Below are 13,373 nucleotides of genomic sequence, written 5' to 3'. Positions count from 1 at the left end.
ATTTCAGCAGGCCTTGGCGCGGCCTGTGGCCGCCTGGTGGCCCAGCAGTGACCGAGCAGAAGAGGAGCGCTTCTGCAGTTATCTGAATCCTTCATGTGATGTGGCAGCCCAGAACCAGCTACCAGCCCTGCCAGGGCCTGGCTGCAGCGAGTACCGGGGAGGGGACAGCTCTGCTCCCCTGCACGTCACCAGGTGGGCACCAGGCCCGTGGGGAGGAACCGCCGCCTGCTGCTGCCATCCCCAGCACATGGGAGCCCGGCCAGGGAGGTGTGCCTGGCGGGCTCCATCCTGGTGTTAGTGCAAAGGTGCAGGTAGTGGGGACATGCTGCGTGTCCTCACTGGGTTGGGAAGGTGGCCAAGAGGAGCAGGAGCACGTGGAGAGGTCTGGTGGTACGTGACTTGCCAACGCTTCGGGAGGTGTGACAGCGCCCGGTTCGCCTGGTGGCGCGCACGGCTCCTGGCACTCCTGATGAAGCAGCGTGCTCCTGAACAGGGGCTCGCAGCAGTGGCACCATCTGTTGGGAAGGGTTTTGGCTCCATTCGCGTGCCCTCATGCCTAATTTGTGCATACAAACTAGCGACCAGGTTACATGCAGGCTCCTGCAGGTGAGACTCAGCTGTAACTTTCTGAAGACGAAGCCCCGAGTCGCACCGCCGGCTGTCGGAGGGCTGAGCGCTCTCTGTCTGCGCCCTCGCGGTGCAGACTCGGGGAGCGCTGGTGCTGCCGCCAGCCTGGCGCCACACAGCATCGCTCCTGCACCTGACCCGAAATGTGTGCTTCTTGTTGAAAGCAGTGTCAATCAAAATTGCTAGTTTCTGCAATATTGTGACACCTGCAGATCTATTTGGAAATAATCTACTGACAGGCAAATATAGGTTCTTAATTCAGAAGGGAGCAAAGGAAGGAACAGAAAATTGCCTTTGTGCGGGACTTAATATTTACATCTCAGGCTTTGCCAAATAGGTTTGTTATTTATAGCAATAGCAGCGGTAATATTCATCAGTTGCCATGGACATACTAAGCTCACCAAATACAACAGAGTGAACCACAATCTGCACTGGAGTCATTTTAAAATGCTTTCATGCTGAGTGAAATAGTTTGTATTAAATTTAAGAGTAAAATGCCAGGTTTCTCTAGTGCCATTTCTGGGACTTCAGATATAAAAATGGAAATACTTTATTGGAAATTTAATGGAAAGAGCAACACTGTGTACAAGAACCCTACAGAACTTACTGCCACTAGGTAGCATTCAGGACCACAATTTACTGTGCTTAAAAAGCAGAATGTGTAATGAGAACATCCAGAATTCCATTAATGAAGATATATTTTTGAAGAGCTGAAAAACTAGCTGGAAATTAAATTTAGGAATTTAAGTCTTAATGGAAGACTTAGGGACGTAGGGACTGGTTCAGCTGCCTCTGGCACTGCTGGCATCTTCGCCTGGCCCAGCTGCTGGGGAGGGGAACCACAGGCCCTGCTCAGGTCCTCCTGTGCCTCCTCGCCTGGGGAATGCCAGTCCCCCTTGTGCTGCTAGAGATGCAGATTTCTCACTATTGGGATAAGAAAAGGCAGAAATCATCTAAGGGTGTATGGGCAGAGCCTGTGAAGAGGGCCAAATCTGGGCAGGGAGATCGCAGCAGATACTGGCTGTCCACTGAGCCGTTTTAGCAGTTCTGTGGTTCAAGGCAAAGAACGGATTATGAGTTGGAGTTGGTGAAAATGAGCCTCTTAAATGTAATATTGCAAATGCAACTGCAGGGTGGGGAGCGTTACAGGCTTCTAATAAAAGTTTTGGTGCTGTCTGAGTGGTGGATTGGCCTTTGGGTTTGGAGATCGCTCCTGTTGCTACCCAGGCTCCCTCATGCTGCCAACACAACCAGGGAGCTTGTACTTCTGTGAGTTTTCTCTTTTCTTCTCTTTTACCCTAATGGAGGCTGGATAGTTCGCAAATGAACTTAGATGCACTGCAGCTATTTCATAGTTTTAGCATGGGTTATTGTGCATAACGTGTAATTGTATTTATTTGCTAGCAATAAAGAAGTGGTTGGGATGAAAAAACCCACGTTGCTGCTGTAGTCTCTTCCTTTGTACAATGCTGTGGGAGACGTTACGTTCTTGAGGTAAGATTGCAGTGTGTGAGATCCCACCCTGAGCACTTCAGTGAGCTTTTTTTCCAGTGAAAACAAATAGGAATAACAAGAGGAAAAAAATCAATTCATTTTTTTTCTTAGTGAGCATTTTATTCACAAACTTTTATCAGGCAAAATAGATGTGCAAAGGCAAAGTGGAGGAAGAAATTTTAAAAATAATTACTTATAAGCCCTTTAAATCTGGTATGCACCTAGCCCTTCAAACAATATTCCTGCTCTGAAGTGCAGGGCCACATGGCTGAATAAACCGTCAGGGATATTTATTATCTCCTGAGCTACAGAATTGGCCAAACAAAACAAAAACAAAGTACAAAATGATGCCTCCTTCACTGTGGTCAATGCACCTTGTGAAAATGTCCTGCTGTGCTCCAGGAGGCTTCATGCAACAAAACACTCCAGCAGGACAATTTTCCCTCCCTTGAACCTGTCTGTAGCCCTTCTTTCCAAATACGAGCACATTTTGTCTAGACAAAGCAGGCTTCTGACTGCAGGCTTAAAGTTTGCATCATTAAAACTCCGCTGAAATATTTAGCTTAGCTTTCTGAAAGCAAGCAAGCCCTAGATACGTGGAATTTAGGAAAAACTGGTCCTTTATAAACAGGGATGATTTGACTCTGAAGAAGAGATTCACTGGAAACCTCTCTGAAAGTCGGGGAGTCGGTGGTGGGGTCTGGGTGTAGGCTGCTGGTTCAGACTGGCGCAGTGTTTTCGTATTCAGCAAGCTTGCACAGCTCTAGCTCTTGCCGAAAAGTTGGGAAATTATCATTAGCAGATAAATCTTGTATCTAAATTGTGTGCTTCTAGGCTGCTAATTTTGCTAATTAAAATATCTGTCAGCAGCGCACAGACTCGCTGATTTAGCACAGGAAGGTGGGCTGCGCAAGGCGGCGATGTAAGGGGATGTAAGGAGAGACGTACGGACTGCAGGGTCCTACCCAAACGGTTGTGGTTTGGCGCTGGGCTGCAGCTGGGATGTGCCAGCGTTAGGGGGGCTTCAGCAGGAGCAGAGTGCGGTCGGGCAGGGGCACAGCTCCTACGGAAAGGGCTTCCCTGGCGCAGGGCAAGGAGCTGGCCCAGTCCCCCAGGGGTCCCTCCTCGGGATGCCCACCTTCCTGCCCTGCCTCTGCATTCACGTCCCCTGTTCATGCATGCGCATCGTCAATCCTTCAAACATGCTTGATTTCTGTTTGATTCTTAATTATCGCAATAGTTAAGGCACTTAACATGCTTTAGTGATTTACTTCATTTAATTGGGTGGAGTGACTAGAATAACTTTTATATTAACCTCACTGCGGTTTTAATTTGGGATTAAAATCTCATGATTTTTTCAGTTTCTCTTGCTTTTATTTTGATGGTGCTTTTTTTTCTTTGTTCTTCTCTGATTTCATTTTGTTTATTCCTTTTTCCTGCTGATTCAGTAAACATGCTGCTAGGATGATTTCTCAAGAAACCTGAGCGTGGTTATAAATTCTTTCATTTAGAGCAGACACTAATGAATTAAAAAAAAAATCTGAAAACGATGCATGAGAATGTACTCAGCCTCTGGAATTGTCTGTTGCTTTTGCAGTCATTTGTTAGATTTAAATATATATATTATATATTATATATTATATATTCCTGTGAATTCTATCCATGGAGGAGCTGGGCTGGGAGCCATCCTCATGCGTAGTGCGAGCTGCAGGGATGGTGGTGGGCTCTCCAGGTCAGTGTGAAATGCAGAGAGTAGCACGTGTTCTTTTCCTCTTCGTGGTAAGTGGCAGTACCACGATAATCCAGCTGGCTTGTTGCTATAGGACTGCATAGGGGCTGTATTTTCTCTCTCCTCTAGTGCCAGATCCCCGGTGTCCTCCACCACGATCAGCGCTCCTTTCAGAGCGAAAGGGCCATGCAGACGTGGGTGCACACACAACACCAGAGCATTTACAGGCTGGCCAGAGAGAAGTGGTTACTTCAGAAGAAATTCCCATTTTCTGTTCAGCTGAGGAAGCCCAGAGAGCCACTTGACAGGAGTGTCTGGGCTAGGCGCCTTGGCCACCACGAGTGCACCGGGGCAAAGCACCTCTGTCTGCTGGCTCTTCTCTTTGCCAGCACGAGGAATATAGCTGGCTTGGATTTGACACAGAACTACCACTACAAAAAATGTAAATCCTTAATCCTTTAAATCATTAAAAGGTAACAGTGACCATGTTGAAACAGAACCAAGGATTAGGTCCCCGGTGCAGTGCTCCTGGTGCTGCCCCAACGTGGCCACCCAGAGGATGGAAGCCGGCTCCGTGTGCCTGGTCGGGCAGTGCCTGGGGCTGGGGACTGGCCCGAAACAACGGGCCCATCCTTTTGTGTTCAAGCCAATAATGAGGTGAAAGTCACAGGTACGTGCAGGGCTTCAGAAGCTGTCTTTGATGAATTAGTTATTTCGGCTGTCTCACTCTACTTGTGTGCCACTGCGCTGCCTTGCCTTTCCAGGCCCTACAGCTGCACCTTGCGAGCCAGGCTCCGGTGCCTTTAATCACCGCGAACTGAACTTTCTTCGGGAGGTGTCCCACTGAAATCAATTAGGGCTCGTGCAGAACGAGGTGTGGCTAAACACGGCCGAGGGTACCGGTGCCTGGCTCTGGGTGACCGCTGTATCTGCTCTAACCGGAGCGTCAGAGCGCTCGGCAGGGAAACCATTACCACGAAATACTAAAATGGCTCCAACGTTGGGTGCTGCCAAGTATCAGGCGTATAATACATGTCCTAAAGCAGTCAGGCTGTTGTTACGAGTGCAAAAAATATTAATAAATCATTGGTTGTTTAAACTGAATCATTTAGAGCTCATCTGGCTAATGAGGAAGAAAAAAATGAACTGAACACTTCTTTTCAGTTCTACGGCGACGTACGAGATCAGCTGTTCGTTGGAATCTATCAGTGTACATACCTCGTTAGCTCCCTTGTGTAAAATTCCTTATCTATGTCTTATTAGTCTTTCATTAATTAAAGCTACAGAATTCAGCATTTTTCTTAGCTGTGCTCTCAGCATGAAATTTAACTAATTCTTCTACTATTGGAAACAAAGCTCAAAGATTGAAGTTTATTTTCATTGTGTTCTTTCAGTTACTCTTTTTCTTATTGCTGTCATGCATGGATGGATTTATATGATGCTCTGATGACCTTTAGAAATTCTTCTGATTAAATGCTGTTCTACTTCATTATGACATTTCTGTACTTGTACTACCAGATTTGATGTGTACAGCTTAATAACACAACTAGACGTGAATGCTAATAACTTTACAATTCATTGCATTGCTATTTTTTAACGTAGATGAAATTTAAAACAAGTTTCTCTTGCTGCAGGCTTACATGAATCATATAAATTAGAAGGTAACAAAAGAACATATTAGCATTTGTTAGCCTGGATGCACAAATTTTGTAGTAACCATTTTAATATGTACTACAACTTTTCCAGCCTCAAGTTTAATATGTACTACAACTTTTTACCCTTGATTTTTCAACCAACACTATAATTGAATTGGTTCCCTTCTTGCCTAAGGATAATGATTTTACACTGATGGAATCTTTATTAGATTCTAAGGGTTATACTGATGCTGCCTGTTTTACATAGAGAGAATCACAGTTATTGAACTGTAAAACACTTTTACACATAGGCTACTGTAAGACCAAGATATACGAACTAATTATTATGTTGAGAATTGTTGTTAAGACCCAGCATCTGTAGCTAGAGCAAACATCTTGACACAGGTCTGCGTGGTGGGTGCGGAGCGCTTTGAGAGCCCAGCCCCGTCGCATGGCCCGGGAATTTGGCAGGCGGCAGCGAGCTGCGGCTGTCAGCACATCCCAGCACTGCTTGGTTGTTCTTGGGTGGATGGAGGGAAAAGAGAACCTGGTTTCAGCATAAATGATGAGTTTCTGTAACCCAGAAAAAACCATCAACATTGCATGGGTAGTTATGTTTTATACAGCAGAAATGGCTGTTGAATGAATTGATTTTACAGTTGCTTCCTTGTGTGCTAAGTGGGTGGTGGCTGGAGTGGCCAAGTCCAAATAACTTGAAAAGTCTCACTGGTAAAAGATGTTTTGGACCAATGGACCTGTGTATATTGAGTAACCAACAGTTAGGATGCAATATAAATACCTGCAACCTTTAATCAGACAAAAGGGGAAGTAAAACTTTAAATATACAAAACATTTTTGCAGTTTTTACTGATCAACTACAGAAGTGTCTGGAACTGGAATTAAGCAAGTAGTCCTTCCTCTGACTTTCTTAAAGCTGAAGGTTAACCTCAATTAAAAATACATTTTAAAATCATGTTTCTGTAAGTATCCACTTAAAAGGATTTTAAATCAAAGGTGAGAGACCAGTCAGCGTAACTCCAATGGACTGCTCTTCTGTGTAGATTTAAGAAACCTTCATGCTTCATTACTGTGGATGGATATCACTTCTAAGGTCATAAAATGTGATTGTTTTCCCACACTTACACTTCAGTCAGTTTTATTCACTACAGAAAACAAGGCTAAGGACCAGCACCAATTGTAAACTTGCACTTATTCAGCTAAAGCTCTGTAAACAGAGTGATCAATATATGAAATCAAATGTTATTTCCATGGTGCATTAAGATATTATCAAACTGCTGTGCTTCTTGGCTCCTTTAATATGCCTCAAGGTATAGCACACCACTCCAGTTATGTGTGGTTCAATAGTTTCTTTAAATTGAGATGTGAATGTCTTTAAAAGAAAAAAAAAATGAGGGAAAAAAAAAGAAGCAGACCTAAAGCTAATAGAGCTGCACTGAATTCATCTCAAATACGTTAAATTTTCTTGACACCATTACCCTTTCCTTTGGAAACTTCAGAGTGTTCCTGGCTAATAATAAAAATAAGAAAAAAAAACACACACTGTAAAATCTAAACAAGAAAACTCATTTGCCCATCTACTTTCAACTTTTTGCTCTTTGTCCTGGGTATTTGCAGCAAAGGAGACAAAATCCCATCAAGCGTCCTTCTAAGCATCGCACGCTGCTTTATGCTGTTTGCTATGCTTGAGCTTTTGCCTTTAACAACAAAAGAAAATAATTAAGGTGGTTGTAGCAAAGTTAAATGAAGACTGTAGCAGGAGACAAGATTCTGGATTGTAACCCAGGCTCTGAGACTCTTTTATTGAATAGCCCGTGCTAAATTGTGTAACCTGTTAGCTGCTGACTCCTTGCCTATAAAGCGAGGGCCCTGAGCCTTACCTACGCTGTCCGTGGCATCTCTTGGCTTGTGTTTGCGTGGTGATTTTGAAACTTAAAACTAAAAAAAAAAACCTTAAAACTAAAAAGCTGCCTCCTTCCATAGCGAGGAGATGGCCCAAAGCTTGAGTTCTTCTGAAAATCAACCAGATTTCTGTAGATCTCCAGGGGAGGACAGAAATCTGTTGTTGTTGCAGTAAAACCTCGTTATAGACTTGGTGTTACATTTTGTAAGGGATCGGTTTGGGAAGCATCTGCTATTGCTGTGTCGGAGGAGGTGGGAGCAGAACTGCAGAGCAGCTTTAAGTTGAGTTTGGGGCATCAGAGGTAACAGCAACTTCCAGGAAAGGAGCGCTTGAATCTCCTCCACTCTGCTAGCTGTTAATTTTCATACACGAAGGGGGAGAGGTACCAAGGGTGCCCGGTGGACAGAGGTGCTCCGAAGGATGCACAGCGACGTTTGACAAACCCTGGCTCTGAAGGTGCTTCTGTATCGCTGTGGTTGCTCTTAGGACGCGTGTCAGGGGCTCTGCGAGTAGTTCAGCTGCAGTGGCACCGAGCACCCGGCGAAGGCTGGGGAGAGGGAGCGGCAGCGCTTCGGCAAATGCTGTGTCCCCGTCCGCCTGCTCGGGCAGGAACAGCGCTGCCACCAGCCGCAGCGAGCCGCACCGATGGCTCTCGCAGGGTGGTTGCGAGATAGACACGTCCTGTGGTACCCTGCCCGCCCTGTCAGACCGTGCCTCGAGTAACTCTGAGGCGTCCTGGCGGACTTGGTGGTCTCGCTCTTTCCAAATAAATGGAATAGGGAACAGCAGTTATGAAAAGACAGCTAGAAGTAAAGGGTTTATTTTTCTGTCCTTTTCTTTCTAAAATGGCAGTTCATTTTGGTGCAAATGTTAATATTGACAAGTATATTTTATAATTTGCAAATGCACATTAGGCTGAGCTGGTGCATTGTTTTTTAATATTTAATGCAAATAGTTTAGCTGGTATGCATTAATCATATTCCTATTGCCTTTGTTATGTTAATGGGAGAAATAAGCTCCTGGTTTTCTTTTATTTTTTTAGAAAGAAAACTGGTAAGACTTTTAAAAGATGCATTATATATCAGCAGCTAATGAAGAGGAAATAATGATGACTCGGCACTGTAATATGTATTAGAGCACTAATTAGACTACAGCAGAACTGCTTACGGATGTCTTTTAAACACCTGCTTGGTAATTTCCAGTCCCTTGCCTTACTACATTTAGCCAGGCATGCGTGCACGATCAGGAGACAGAGTTAAGTCTGAAATGTGAAGCCTGGCACACATCAGCCTGCCTTTTTGTCTTTTCTTCTTCCAGCTTTATATATGTTTAAGGAAAGGATGAGGGAGTTGGCCACTGAACAGCCCTTCTTGTTGGCTGCTCCTGTGCTTTCTGTTGCCTGTTGCAGATCAAGGAGAAGGAGATAGATGTGTGTGTTTTTTTTTTTTTTTTCCTAACCTTCTGACTGTACAAAGGCATTAGGTTTTCAGGCCGAGAATTCCCCATTGATACCGTTGCCTTGCACCTATACTAGGCCAGAAATTTCTGTATTGCAACTCCAACGTTTGCTAATTATTGATTTATTTTTCAGTGTCTGTTTTTGAGACAGACATTTTTAAAACTGTTTTGAACTCACCTTTTTTTTTTTTTTTAACCACAGTAAGAAACCACAAATATCTCTACTCTACACTTTATTTATTTATTTATTTATTTTGCATTTTTGCCCATTATGTAAGAATTGTCCATTATATAAGAACTGAATTATAAACGTGGATATCAAGTGTGGAGCCCTCAGCCTAATAGCCTACAATGAGATTAATAGAAAATTCTAATTATAAAAGTGGTTTCCTTCTTTCTTTGACGGGCCCAGGCTTCATCTGTGGGCTTTGAACTTGCTCTAAAAGAGCTAGATATTGTCAATAACTTGTTCGTAAGAACATCAGTCCTCACACAGTAAGTGCTTGCTTTGCATTTTCATATGCAAAACGTTTCTAAGCTGCTCCCCTATGGCAGTACTCTGTAGTGAAAGCTGCTGCCGTAGGGACGGTTTGTGCCATCCAACTTGTTTAACCCCCGGGGCAGCCAGCTTGGGGCCGTGGCCCCAGTCCCTGTAACTGTGTTCAGGGAGAAGCCCCTTCTCAGGAGATGCTCGTGTGGGACAGCTTCGTTTGCCTTGTATTAAGTGATCCGTTCTGTAGTAGTCCATGAGGGTAAACACGGTAATTTTATTATTGTAATACTCCTCACTGTTCCCCAAATACTGACTCTGTGGTGCTTCACCTTCTTTTTTCTTGCTCCCCTTCCCAAAGGCAATCCGCCCTGACTGTGCCGCTCGTGCTGCCTCTTGTAAGCCGTGGAGCTGCTTGTGCTGGAGAGCCTGGGCAGGCCCCTGCTGAGCGTGCCACAGGTGAGCAACTGATCCAAAGCCTTTTTTTTTTTTCTTTTCCCCATTCTTGACCATGAAATTTTTCAGCTGATGCACTGAATCCTGAGATAGTTGCTTATTTAAATGCCACGTGACCACGTTTCTCATAAAATAATGGGTTTAAAAGTAATATACGATATTTCTATTTTATAGGTGTCAGATTTTTTTTCTCTATTTCAAAATTCTTGATACTAGATGCAATTTTATATAACCCCATTTCAGGCAGCCATTGTGAGCTACAAATGTTTTCATGCTGTACATAAAATCATTTTTGACTTGCACACAGGGATGCTGCTACTTTATATAACTTCTACCCTGTACCCTAAAGGTAGCAATAAAGCTGGGTAACTTAGTGTAACAAGCAGAGAGAGGATATAGTAGAAAAGAAGAGTGCTGGGGAAGTTCAGCTGGGCCCATCAGTAGCATTTTGCATTTCCTGAGTACCGGACTGGTACCAGATCTACAGCCTGCCCGAAGACCAAGAGATAAGGAGTGAATGCAACGGGGTACGAGGCAGCATCAGATGCAGTAAGCCAGTGCAATAGCCAGGTGTGGATTTATTGGAGGGAGAGAGGGAAAAGGGGAATCTGTTTTCCTCCTCCTCCCTCCTGCTTAGCACATGGTCTGATCCAGAGTGTGGTGCTGTGCTGTTGGCAGAAGTGCAGTGGGTCTCCTGCAGGCAGTCCTGTGGCACATTTCGTGGTGCTTTGGGGCTGAGAGGGCTCTGTGGTGCTGGGAGATGTCGCAGTGTCAAATATTATCGCTGACAGATGCCTAGGGGGCTGGGATAACGCAGGAAGATGCCTTTAGGTAGGAGGTTTACAGGCAGAAACCCCGTTCTTCTCAGAAAATATTCTCCAAGTGTAAGACAAGGGACTTACCTGGATACAGACAAACAAGTGGCTAAAAAAATCCGCACCAAACTCCAAGCAGTTCTGTTCCATTCTTCATTAGGGTAAGTGGTGGTCTCAGCACACCAGCTGCCTAAACGCCAGCTTTTGTGGAGGCAATAGAGCCAAGCACAAACGCGTTCGTGCAAGGGAATCAGGGGGCCAGAGCCTGAGTCTTCAGGAGCCCCCGGTGGCTCTTTTGCCTTGCTGAGCGTCGGAGAAGCGAGCCTGCTCGCTTGGTGGCACCAGCTGTGCACCTGACAGCAGCTGCTGCCAGGCCCGAACCCACCCTGTAACGAAGCGCTGAGCCAGTGCCTCGGGGATTTCTGAGCATGTCAAGCCCATCTCGAAAGTGATATTCTTGGGAGGGTAGGCTCTTGCCGTCAGTTATGGGAGAAGCTGGCTCGCAGGATCATGAAGAGGAGGGAGGGGAAGGAAGGCACCTTGGAAGGGGTCGTGCTGGGCAGCCCGGGTGCTTTTTTGGGTTTTGTCCCTGCTCACGGCACTGGTGTGTGTCACTGGTGGGTGTCAGCGTGTGAGACCAGGGATGTCCCCACCTCTGCCTGCCCTCTCCCTCACAGCTTTGGGATTCACACGTCAGCTTCGGAGGAGTTAAGGCCGCCTCCTCCTCACCGGCCTGTGCGAGACGAAGGAGCAGCCCGAAGAGGTGAAGGAGCAGCCCTCTGGAGGGTTTCCTTTGGGCTTGTGCCTGCTCCGTTAGGGTCCTTCCCTACCGGCTCTCCCGTGCACTGCAGTTGACTCCAGAGATCTTGGCTTCTGCTTCTTTACTGCTGTTTAATTGCCGATCTATATCGGCAGTATAATTAGGCAGAAGCCCTATCAATTTAATCACAAACCCTCAACAAACCAACAGTCATTCAAGTCCTGTACATATTGACGGGCAAAAGCAAACCCTCACCTCTTCTCCATTCTGCATACGTATCATTTTCCTGCCAGCTCCTGCAGCGCTAGAAATTCAATAACCGAGACCAGTGTTTGTGTCAGTAAATCCAGCGTGTGGTCTGCCCCTTGCCTGAGACTCAGACATGCTGCCACGCCAGTGGTTCTCGTTTGGAAGCTGACAAGGGTCAGAGTTTCATTCTTTATCTCCCTTTTTATCTGCTCCAGGCCGCCGAAGGAAGGAAGTGGCATACTGGGGAGTTCAGTGGTGTTGAAGACAACCCTGACGGTTCCCAAGCACCTCGTGGGAGGCCGAGGAGGAGTGGGAAGCAGAGCTGAGCATCACTGCCTTGCAGCCCTGCCTGGCTGCTGCCAGCATTACCCCTGCCTGCCCTCCAGCTGCACGGCGCAAAGCCCATGCAGAACTGCCGTGGCAGGTAGGAAACTTTCAGCCCGGTCTAAAGTAAATCTGATTCCCAAAGGTGAAAAAGGTTAAAATTAAGTTTAAATGTCTTGAATTTCCTGTGGGACTGTGTTTTGTGGAAAGGACGGTGGGGCTCGCTTGGCTGCTTACCTCTCACACTAGAGTTACGTGGCTGGAAAGATTCAGCTGTCAGTGCGCTGACAAGTGCCAAGAAGCTCTTGCTAAGGGCAGCGATATCAGAGCATCGTGTCCCATTCAGCATCCCCTTGTACTGGGGCTGCTGTCACTGGGAGCAGGGTCGGACGTGGGGCTCTACTCCCTGAGGCAGGTCTGGCACCTGGCCTGCGGCTCCTCCCAGGGAGGGCTGGGCTGGGCTGCTCGGGGTAAGTGCGAAAGCTCTGAACACATACGACCTTTAAATTCAGGCTGAAATGGAAAGATCTGGTGCTACATAAAAATCCAGGCTTGCTTTCATGTGTCTGAGCATTTGGGGAATAGATGTAGCTTAAAATGCAAACGCAGTGCCTTCTGCAGTGTCTCCGCTTTTCAAGATCTCTCTTTTCACGCTGTTGCTGCTCCCTGCCCTGCTGTTCATATGAAAAGAGCCTCTCCGAGGAAAAGTTTCCCACAGATAGAAATCCAACTGATATGGTTAAAAAAATGAAGCTAGTATTTTAATTTCTGAAATGTGTCATGTCCATCCAAAACTTGGCATTCAGCATCTTCTCAGGTGTTTAGAAAACAGCCAGCCAGTCTTCTGTGTATGCACTTTATGCATTGCTCCGCATCCATGTAAGGGAGTGGATCTGAAGTTGGGGGCCGGGGTCCTGCCCTGCCGTAGGTGTGCAGAGGAAAGGTTTCCCTCCACCAGCAGTGATGCTCTGGGGCCTTCCGGTGTGTTCTTCTGTGCAGCTCTTTTCTCTGCCTATGAGTTGCTGTGCTCATGCAACTTAGGTGTCCCGTGCATATAAACAGATATCCAAATGTTTTTATTTATATCACTAACGGAAAATGCCTGAAAAGCCCAGGTACAGGAGCTGTCTGGTGAGTCTGTTCCTGGAGGTTACACGTGCTCATGTGACACACCACCAGTGTCCACTACTGCCGTAATGTTTGCTTGGCACTTCAAATATCTCCCTTGGGCTACCTGGACATCAACATCTGTCTTTAAAGCAGCGTGTGATGTGTTATTGATGGGTGAAATACAGGAAAGGTTTGACATTTCTCTAATACCTTGCATTTTTATTCTCTTATAATTTCACGTCATTTCCATTCTGTGCCTCTACCGTGTAATTCAACATTTTAAGTGTATTGTTCCTAACAGTGTCT

This window comes from Cygnus atratus, chromosome 10 (genome assembly GCF_013377495.2).
Source record: "Cygnus atratus isolate AKBS03 ecotype Queensland, Australia chromosome 10, CAtr_DNAZoo_HiC_assembly, whole genome shotgun sequence".
NCBI lineage: Eukaryota > Metazoa > Chordata > Aves > Anseriformes > Anatidae > Cygnus > Cygnus atratus.
This window is presented reverse-complemented; position numbering follows the sequence as displayed.